The sequence below is a fragment of the Pundamilia nyererei genome, unplaced genomic scaffold (assembly GCF_000239375.1).
Source record: "Pundamilia nyererei isolate P.nyererei 1_Seehausen unplaced genomic scaffold, PunNye1.0 scaffold00024, whole genome shotgun sequence".
Classification (NCBI taxonomy): domain Eukaryota; kingdom Metazoa; phylum Chordata; class Actinopteri; order Cichliformes; family Cichlidae; genus Pundamilia; species Pundamilia nyererei.
Genome location: NW_005187425.1, coordinates 5,072,866 through 5,082,790, shown reverse-complemented (window position 1 = coordinate 5,082,790; position 9,925 = coordinate 5,072,866). Strand labels below are relative to the sequence as shown.

Genomic DNA, 9,925 nt, shown 5'->3' with positions numbered 1-9,925 from the left:
AGTTTTGAAAACAAAACTTTTTATTTATTTATTTATTATAAAGCTCTGACTTGTATTATGAGTATGACTCTGTGGTCTGGAAGAGAGTCCTGTAACTCTGTCTGCAAAATATAGTTTATAATGACCAGTGTTGGGCAATTAATTATATAGTTACTTCTTTAAAAAAGTTACTGAGTTTTGCAAACAAAGTTTTTTGCAGCTGTTTACCTAAAAATGCTGCCATGGCATTTTTTTAAACAAACATTTCAAAAATATTAACTGAACAATCAGCTGTTCTTCATCAAACTTGATGCCGCACAAATTATTTGTGCCACTCCAAAAAATAAATTCTGTCCACTATGAGATAAAGGAGAACAACAGCCTGATACCTGCAGGCCTGACAACAGGAGATGTATCACTCCTGTAACACCTGTAACATTCAGCAGTCACCTCATTGTTCTGACACACACAACTAAACTATTGACTACACTACACACTAACTACACAAGATTTGCCCTAAACGTTGCAAATCTCTCACATCTCAAAACACCGCCGTCACTCCTAAAACTCCCGTTTCTTAACAACTAAATACCATGTTGCCATATCATTTTTTTTGATTGGTCGATACATTTTTCCATATCGACCACTTTTTTCATATCGGAAAGGGTGGGGGTGTTTTGGTTTTGGTTTTGCTCACACGCGGAGAGTGCTTTCGAGCGTTTTCCTTATAAAACGCCGTTTTTACCGTTTCTTCCTGCAGTAAATATAAACAACGATAGTATTCGGGAAGAAAACCAAACATTGCATATATTTTTATCATAACGTGGCATATCAACACAATTTAAAAACTGGTATAAAGTTCACACTTTTTCCATCAATTGTTCCGTCTGTCCTGCTCACATCTCCAACGGTTGTACACGTTGTCATTAAAGTGGCTTCACTCCACATCAGCCACGCCGCTTTGCTAGCTAAAATACCGGGGATTGACTGGACTATGGGATAAGGTGGCATCGTTCTAATCCCATATGGGAGCAGCCAGTCACTTACTGACTAACACTGCAAAACAGAATTGTTGAAGTTTTAATTTTAATTTCAATTCAGGTTAGATTTTTTTTGTGCGCAACGCAGATTTTCTGTGCGCAGAGACCGTGCCAGCCTAACACTTAGAGAGAACATTGCTGGCATCATGTTCAAGTTGTAGTTTACCTCTTGCCCCCCAGACCCTCTATGCCCCTGAATGAATTTCAAGTGTATTTCAAGTGCTTTTGTGTTGCTTTGTTCCTTTTTTCCTTTGCATTGCTTTTCATGGATCTGTTGATATTCACTTTACTTTTTTGTGGCCTTTTTTGTATAATTGTTTGATTGGCTTTGGGTCTGTTTATGGTTGAACTAATACTAACTAGCAATATATCACTTACTAATTTTGATAGCAGACACCAGTGGTAGTTTTGCTAACTTTGAATTTAAATAGTCTTTTACGGAGGAGTTGTTTTTTCTGCTTGTCGTATTTATTTTCTCCCGTTTTTGCAGGTGAATTTTGACCTCAGCTTTCCTTCTCTATTTAGGCCTAATCTTCTTTATCTTTGCAGGATATTCAAGAGTTGTGTGAAGAAAACACTATTAATGCTGATGAAATCTGCATGCAGATTTCCAGATCAGGGCTTATATGGGATCAGTGTAAGATAAGCCGAGAAAAGTCTTGGGTATGTAGGCATTGTTATACTATGCAATCTCGCATGCAGATTCAGCACTTACATCTAATACACTTGATACTGAGGGTGTTTTCACTCTGCTTATGAGATTTACGGAAAAGACAGGAACAAATTGCAACTGATCTATCTATCCAGCCCTGCCAGATAGAGACATACTATGCAGATTGTCAAGACTTAGGGGCAGTGCATGCTAAAAAATATCTCTTCTTATTCCTTCTTTTTCAAACATAAAATGAAAAAATTTAAAAAGCACATTTACACAAGTCTGTGAAGTCTCATTTAATCCCTTTTATATAAGCCCAGAGACAATAAAAGGTCAGTGTTAAGGATACTGAACTCATGCTTTGTTGACTCTGGCTGTAATACAACATTTTTTAGGTGTCTTAAATAAGTATAAATAATAGCTATACTCTTCCTTTCAGTGGCACTATTAAAAGCTACTATTATCATTTTGAAGTAGGCTCTCCATTCCACATATTTTTGCATATTTTAATGAAGGTGATAAATAGAAATGACCCAGAATCATTGATATTATGACCTGTGAGAGAAAAATAATAATAGTTAAGGAGAGAGTGAAAACAAATAGACTGCTTTGAAATTTGTAGATTCAGCTTTGCATAAAAACTGCCAGCACGTTTTGTAGCTGGGATTTCTGAGATCCCAAGACAGAAGTCGATTTCTGTAGGAGACTAGAATAATTCCAGTTCGGCTTTATGTACAATTTACAACGAAATAAATAAGGAATTTTTTAGCTTTTAAATTGTGTCTGATTGGGATTAGGTTTGCATTTAAGATTCAGATGCCACAAGTGAAAAGAAAGCAAAGTGTTGGATGTTTTGTTTATCAGGAGGTAAAAAATTCAGACATAACCATGAAAAATAAATGACGAAAACAAAGAGGAAATGGAAATCAGAAATTGAGAGCTGGCCTTAAAAACAAAGGGAAGTATTGCCTTTTATCTCGGAAGCTAATTGGGTTAATTGGGAACCGGCGCAAACGGTGAGGCAGTAAAGTGAGAGCAAACGGAAGAAAAAGCAGCAGCCCTGCAGTGCGGGATATCCAGCTGGGAAAACTAGTTGTGACAGAAGCATCCTGGGGTGCACAGCTTTAACTATAGTGAGGACGTTTAGTAGGGATGAGGGAAGTTTTCGATTAATTTAATGTTACCTATATGCAGATGCTCTGATTTGATACCCGATGTTAGAATGAATCCAAATGTCAAAACCTGCACCAAACAAAACAAAAAACATCATCACTGGTACTGTGTTTCAAAATCTTCATCTTTTCAGCTCCAATTGCGTGGCCTAAATTTGTTAAAGGGCAGCACATTTGGGAATCCTGGACACTTGGACTCCAACTTTGGGTGGCGCCAGAGCGCAAGAAACGAGGAAATGGGTAAAAACCAACAGAACTCATCGGGTAATCTGCCCGGAGAATCGCTTTATGGCTTCAGCCGTCTCCACATTCCGTTAGGTGATGTGTGGATCTTTTCAGCGGGTGGCAGGACTTGCCACCTGTCAGGAATGGTAAACAGGCTTCGCTGAAGACCGCGTTGACCCTTTCTTCCTTTGCACAGGGAAACGTTCGCAGCTTTTGTTCATGTGCATCTGTGTTCGTGAAAGAAATACGGACAACTTTAACTGACATCGGCGCAAGAGAAAGTGAGCCACACGCATAAGTGGCAAGATTATAAGCGGAGCGTCTGCACCCGGAACCCTCCGACCCCCTTCGCTTTTTTTGAAGATTAGTGGGTTGACCACGTCTGAAGGACACTAACAACCGGATTAGGTATTGTGCAGTGTAACCTACTTCTCACCACTCCTGCATCTTGTCCTCTGAAAATTTGCGCAATGACCTTTGGTGCACTTGGAATACAGCGGCTGCGCCCGTGAGGTAAGGGGATCAATTTTGGTCACTTTTGAGTTTTCTTCAGGCTGTTTGGATTCAGTATGTGAAGTTGTACAAGATGTAAAAAAATCAGTCTCCACACATACAGTTTTTGTCTGATCCGCCGTTATAGCTTGTTACGTGTAGACGCAATCGCATTCGTTTTGAATATTTTTTGTCGAAAACAATTAAATTAATGGTGAAGGATTATTAGTCATATTGTATGTTGTACAGCTTTACCCAGGCACCAGGCACGGCATTTTACAAGCTTATCACGTCAGATTACTCAAACGCTCTGGATATCCAAAGCTCAAAGCATAAGGCTAAATGTAATTTGCAGAACGTGCACCCGAGGAGAGGATCAATAGTTAAGGGATTCGCATTTTAGTCTGCATTAGTACATTCTTGGTATCATTACTAAAGATGCCTCTACCTACTCTGAAAGGAACATCAAAGATTGCGGGGTTATTTCTTCCGAGTACCACTAATGTACGGTACACGTAACACGTGCGAGTTGGATCGTGACATTTTTCCTCCCAGGAGCTAAAAGGAGGTGTGTTTGGTCTTGGGATCACCATAAAACAAGAAAACGTGCATGTCATGAGTCTGGCTTGTAGAGCTGAAAACCTCTGTATCATCAGACGGGCACTTCTTGAGCTGCATAGAGTCAATAGATACCGTCGTATGAGAGCTTAAATATTGTAATTAGTTTACTCTATAACTTAATAAAATGGATGCAGCAAAGTGTGTTCTTAGGGGCAGTGTATAGGGTTCTGTAGTATGACTGGGACTATTTCTGTATTTAGTCAGAGTACCATTTGCAAAAACTTAATGCCCAAGTCTGATACATTTCTTTATTTGATTGTGCGAAGGCTTGTTGGTGATTTAGGGATATTCCTCTGGAAGGAATGATTCGGTGAGATAAAAATGTATTGGTAGTGTGTGTACATAATCCTCCTTACTTTGAATGTCAAGAAAATGATTATCTTCTCCTCCCTGTGTATTCCAGCTTCTAGTATCTACAGGTATAGATAGTAATGCCCTAGAAGTGTGTAGGGAACACTTTTAAAAAATACTGCTGCAGGATATCTTCATTAGTCTGGGGTTTGGCCTGTTCTTTCCAGAGGCGCACATTTGGGAAATGAGAGATGAAGAGTAGCGTGGCTCAGGCCAGCCAGACGCTATTGATATTCTGCCCATGCCCTGCTCCATAGGCAGCCCATTGTCATGGCTCGCGCAGTGGGATAGCATCTGATGATTGAGGTGTATGGAAGAGGGTTGAAAGCTGGTTTGAAAAAGACACTAAATGTCCATTTATTGAACGTTAAAGGTGTGATCTCACAGTAAAGGCAAACAGTCTATGTATTTCTATCCACTGCACGAGAGTTGCATGGAAATCAGAAAAATAGCTTAGACTATTTTTTTGATTGACAGTTTATCTTGTATAGCATAACATGCATCTTGATACTTGTCTTGTGTATGTAGTCGTACTATTACGCAGGAATTTAATAGTTAACAGATGTAATTTGATAGATCCAAAAGTCTTTCATTTCCTTTAATTCTGTCTTAGCAGGCCCAAAATATAAAATAAAAATCTTGAACAAGAGAACTGCGTGTCAGCTTTGAAATGATACAACTTCTCATCAGATACAACAATACTATGTGCATGTGGATCATACATGGACACACATGGATCATATCTGTTATGGGTGCATGAAATTGCAATGCTCTGCAGCTTTCTGTCCAGGCTGGTGAGAGAGAGACAAGTCATCCACGGCTTTGGGAAATAAAGAAGTAACAGAGCTCAACAAAGCAGCAAGTAATGCCTGCCGGTAGTCAGTGTCAGGTAGAAATGATGGGGGGGGGGGATGAGTACAAACAAACAACCACAGGGGAGTAACAAAGAAATTTATCTGAGGAGATGAACAAATAAGGGTAATTTTTGAAGACTGCCATGGAAGTTGACACACAGAGGTGCAATAGCTTACGAGTTGCTGCAGTAGGAGGACTCCACTCTGAGCACAGCACAGCTTCCCCTTTTGATTTTTTTCCCCTTTCGGTTTAACTATTGCATCTTTCAGATTTGTTGCTGAAATGTTAATTTATCTACATGCATACTCACAATAAATATACTTATGTTTATGCTGTGAGACTCAGTGGCCTGAATGTATAGGACTTATATCTGCATATATATAAAAGTTTACACTGGTCAAATCTGGAAGAGATTTTTCTGTTCATTTTGAATAGGACCAGGGGGACTGTGATCTACACATTTAGAATATAACTTTTCATTATCTAAATCTTAAAGTGATGAAAATTCATAGAGACAATTTCATAGCTGCATTAGGTCGTTGTAGGGTTTGACTAACTGTTGTGGCCAGCAGCTGGAGTGGAAAGCCGTGTCCAGAACCCCATTGGAGCATGAAGGGAGAAGATGATTGCATATAAGTTATCTCCATGTTGCAGCACCAATAGTTTCCAAATTAATAACCTCATATTCGATATGAATATGAAAAACTCCCTGCACATCTATTCAGTTATTTTCCATCTCATGTTCTTTCAGTCCTCTTATCTCAAACACGGGGAACACAGAGACCTGTTCTGTTCATGGATTTCTGTCTCTCAGATAAGAACAGTTTGTTTGGTAGCAGGTTGGTTAATTGTAAATGTGTTGTATCTCTTTTTAAAAATGTTTAACAGACAGACCTCATAGCAGTTGCGAGTGCAGTCAGATTATGTATAGTAAAATCTAACCCAGTGCTGAGGGGCATTTTGATTTCTAAGCTCTAGTGCTTTCACCTTGTAAAATCTGTGAATGTATAGAGTACAGTAACTACTTCCAGGAACTGGCCTCATGAGGATGGATGGAAGGTCAGATAAGTACCGGTATGTTTAGGAATACCAAACTTTTGATTGGAATCACTGAGAATATATTGGTGTTGAAATGAAGTCCGTCCCTTCAAAAATAATGACCTCAGTGCCTTTGAGAAGTATACTGATCAACAGAGGAATAAGAGTTGTGCTGATTAGCTCCCCAGTCTGATTGTTTGAGTGTAAGCCATGTGGAACTTTTCCTCCATAAGAAACCCTCATCAGTTGTGTCTGTGAGTAATAAGGAATCTGAATAATGGTCTCCTCTCCTTATTGAATTGGCAATTGTACCACCAGTACAAAACTTTAATGGCAACTTTGAGAAGCTAAAACTGAATGTTTATAATGCTGTTGATGTCCCAGCCTGACAGGATGAAAGATGGATTACTTTCCTATTCACTTGATGCCAGTCTAATTAGCATATTCCACTATTGGTTTAACTTATTAACCTTAGGTTATCTTTAAGCAACATTTCTCTTCAGCATTTGCCCTTGGAAGAAACATATAAATAGAAGAAATATATATTTTTTCATTTCTCTCATGAAAACACTGTCAGCCTGAGTTTTGAGGGGGGACGTTTGACAGAGGCAGATATGCAAATTATTTTCTTGATTTTTGTGAGGGTATTTGCAAGTGTCCGTATGCTTGCTGACTGAAATTCTATTAGCATAAATCAATATTTACCTCAGCTCAAAATAAATGTTTTTGTGAAAAGGCAAATAGACAGGAAGGAAGCAGATTACCGTACAATCACAATAGTTTGACTAAACATTTGTTTCAACATTTGTAGGTGTAGACAGATAATATTGTCACTATGTTTTCATATCACACTTCAGTAATAGTATTTATCTTTGTTTAGTGTTCCCAGTTACAGTAGAAACAGGTTCTAGAAATACATTCTAGTGTCAGTAACATCAAATTTTGCATTTACAATTACAACTTTCTTATTCACGAAATGCAACCTGCTTGTTTCTCTGAGTTTGGGACCAGCAGGGTTTGCACTAGCTTGTGACACTCTGTATAAAGTTCACTTTACGATTCATCCCAGTCACAAATCAGGGACCATTTGTTGTGAGGTGAATGCACTGTTAACCCCCTACACTAAGGGCAGTTCACTGTGCATATGGATACTTTACCTCCTGAGTAACAGATCTCAGGATGGGAGATCACCCATCATTCCATTCTCATCTTGAACACTGGCACACCACAGGGGAGCTTCCTTAGGCCCATCATCTACTCCATCTGGAATAACTAGCTCTGTAACTTAAAAAAGAGGAACAGTAACAGAATTACAGTCATTTAAAGAGTGCTTGTAAAATGGGCCTGCTGGTGGGCCCATTGTAAATTTACAATCCCCCCCCCCCCCCCCCCCCCATTTACCTCTTGAATGGTTAACTAACCGTACGTGGTGCCCAGGCCTAAGAAATGACCTGCAACAGGTGGTGAGGGCAGAACAGCATATTATCAGTGTGACTCCCTCTCTCATTGATATTCACAATAGCTGATTCCATAGGAAAGATTGTTATATTGACCACGCCCACCCTTGACATCACCTATTCTTCTCTCTGTACTATGGGAAGAGATTCAGTTCAATGAATTTCAAAAAACAAAAGAGCTATTTTAATCTATTCTATACTATGTAAACACATAATGTTGTCGGTCGCAATGGTTCAAATCACAGTAGAAAAACGGCTAATGTAATTGACATGATAAAAATACTCACTTTGGTCAATTTTTTTTACTTCTTTTTAAAGACCTGCCCATTTAGGTGCAAAGTGGCAACATCCATAAATAGAAAATGACTGTAATTTAACATCATACTGTAAAGTGCAGTCGTTATGGCAAATGTGCACTCTCTAGCATGTCCTAATGAGGAACATACTTGGGTCTTGGCTGCTTGTTTCTGTATCTGTCTTTGTGTGGTTTGTTGCCAGGGTTACATGACTTTTGGTGAAAAGCCAATAAAACAACTCTACCTGCTTCCATTAGTTCTGTTGGCAATTGTAATTGGTAATGTAAACAAACTATTCTAGGAGAAGCATCGGTTCAGATCAAGTATAAATACACCGATCATGACCACCTGCCTAATATTGTGTTGGTCCCCCTTTTGCTGCTAACTCAGCCCTGACTCATCGAGGCATGCACTTCCTTAAACCCTTGAAGGTGTGGTATCTAGCACCAAGGTGTTAGTAACAGATGCTTTAAGTCCTGTAAGTTGGGAGGTGGGGCCTGCATCAGGCGGACTTGTTTGTCCAGCACATCCCTCAGATACTCAATTGGATTGAGGTCTGGGGAATTTGAAGGCCAAGTCAACAACCAAAACTCATTGTTGTACAATTCCTGAGCCATTTTTGCTTTGGCAGGGAACATTATCTGGCTAAAAGAGGCCGCAGCCATCAATAAAAAGGCTGTACATCAGGGGTGTCCTGCTCCAGGCCTCAAGGGTCAGTGTCTTGCAGGTTTTAGATGTCCTTGATCCAACACAGCTGATTTAAATGGCTAAATTACCTCCTCACCACGTCTTGAAGTTCTCCAGAGGCCTTGTAATGAGCTAATCATTTGATTTAGGTGTATTGACAGAGGGTGATATCTAAAACCTGCAGGACACCGGCCCTTGAGGACTGGAGTTGGGCACCACTGCTGTACGTGATCTTCAACAGTGCTTGGATAGGTAGTACTTCTCAAAGTAACAACCACATGGAAGGTAGGACCCAAGGTTTCCCAGCAGAAGATTGTCCAAAGCATCACACTGCCTCTTCTTGCCTTCTTTCCATCCTGGTGCTGGGTGTTCCCCAGGTAAGCACTATGCACACCCAGACATCCACGTGATGTAATAGAATACATGATTCATCAGACCAGGCCACCTTTTTCCATTGCTCTGTTCTATAGTTTTGATGCTCACATGCCCGTTGTTGGCACTTTCAGCAGTGGGCAGGGGTCAGCATGGGCAACCTCACTGATCTGACACTATAGAGTCTAATACTCATAAAACTGTGATGCACTCTGTATTCCTACACCATTTTATCAGAACCAGCACTAACAGCCTTTACTCCCCTCGTGTATCAGTGACCACTCATGATCCTGTCACTGGTTCACCAGTGTTCCTTCCTTGGACTACTTTGATAGATATCACTGCAAACCAGGAACACCCCACAAGAGCTGCAGTTTTGGAGATCTCTCACCCAGTCATCCAGCCATCACAAATTGGCTCTTGTCAGACTCTCACAAATCCTTGTGCTTACCTATTTACTCATTCTAACACAGCAACAAAATACTCCTTTGCTCCCTAAATATATCCCACCCACTAACAGGTGTCACATTGAGGAGATAAAAAGTGTCATTAACTTCATCTGTCAGTGGTCAGAATTTTATGCCTGATCTTTCTTTCAGAATAAACATCTAGACTGGAAATGACACACACACACACACACACACACACACACACACACACACACACACACACACACACACACACA

The 9,925-nt window shown here is 39.9% G+C and overlaps 1 protein-coding gene across 2 annotated transcripts in view; it reads left to right on the top strand.

Moving 5' to 3' along the window:
* Positions 1 to 3,054: 3,054 nt before the first annotated feature.
* Positions 3,055 to 9,925, top strand: part of LOC102215614 (protocadherin-15-like) — a 221,912-nt gene continuing 215,041 nt past the window's right edge. For both annotated transcript variants that reach the window (XM_005727493.1, XM_005727492.1), the window contains exon 1: positions 3,055 to 3,584. The gene's annotated coding sequence lies outside the window, so the exon portion shown is untranslated. The remainder of the gene's footprint in view (positions 3,585 to 9,925) is intronic.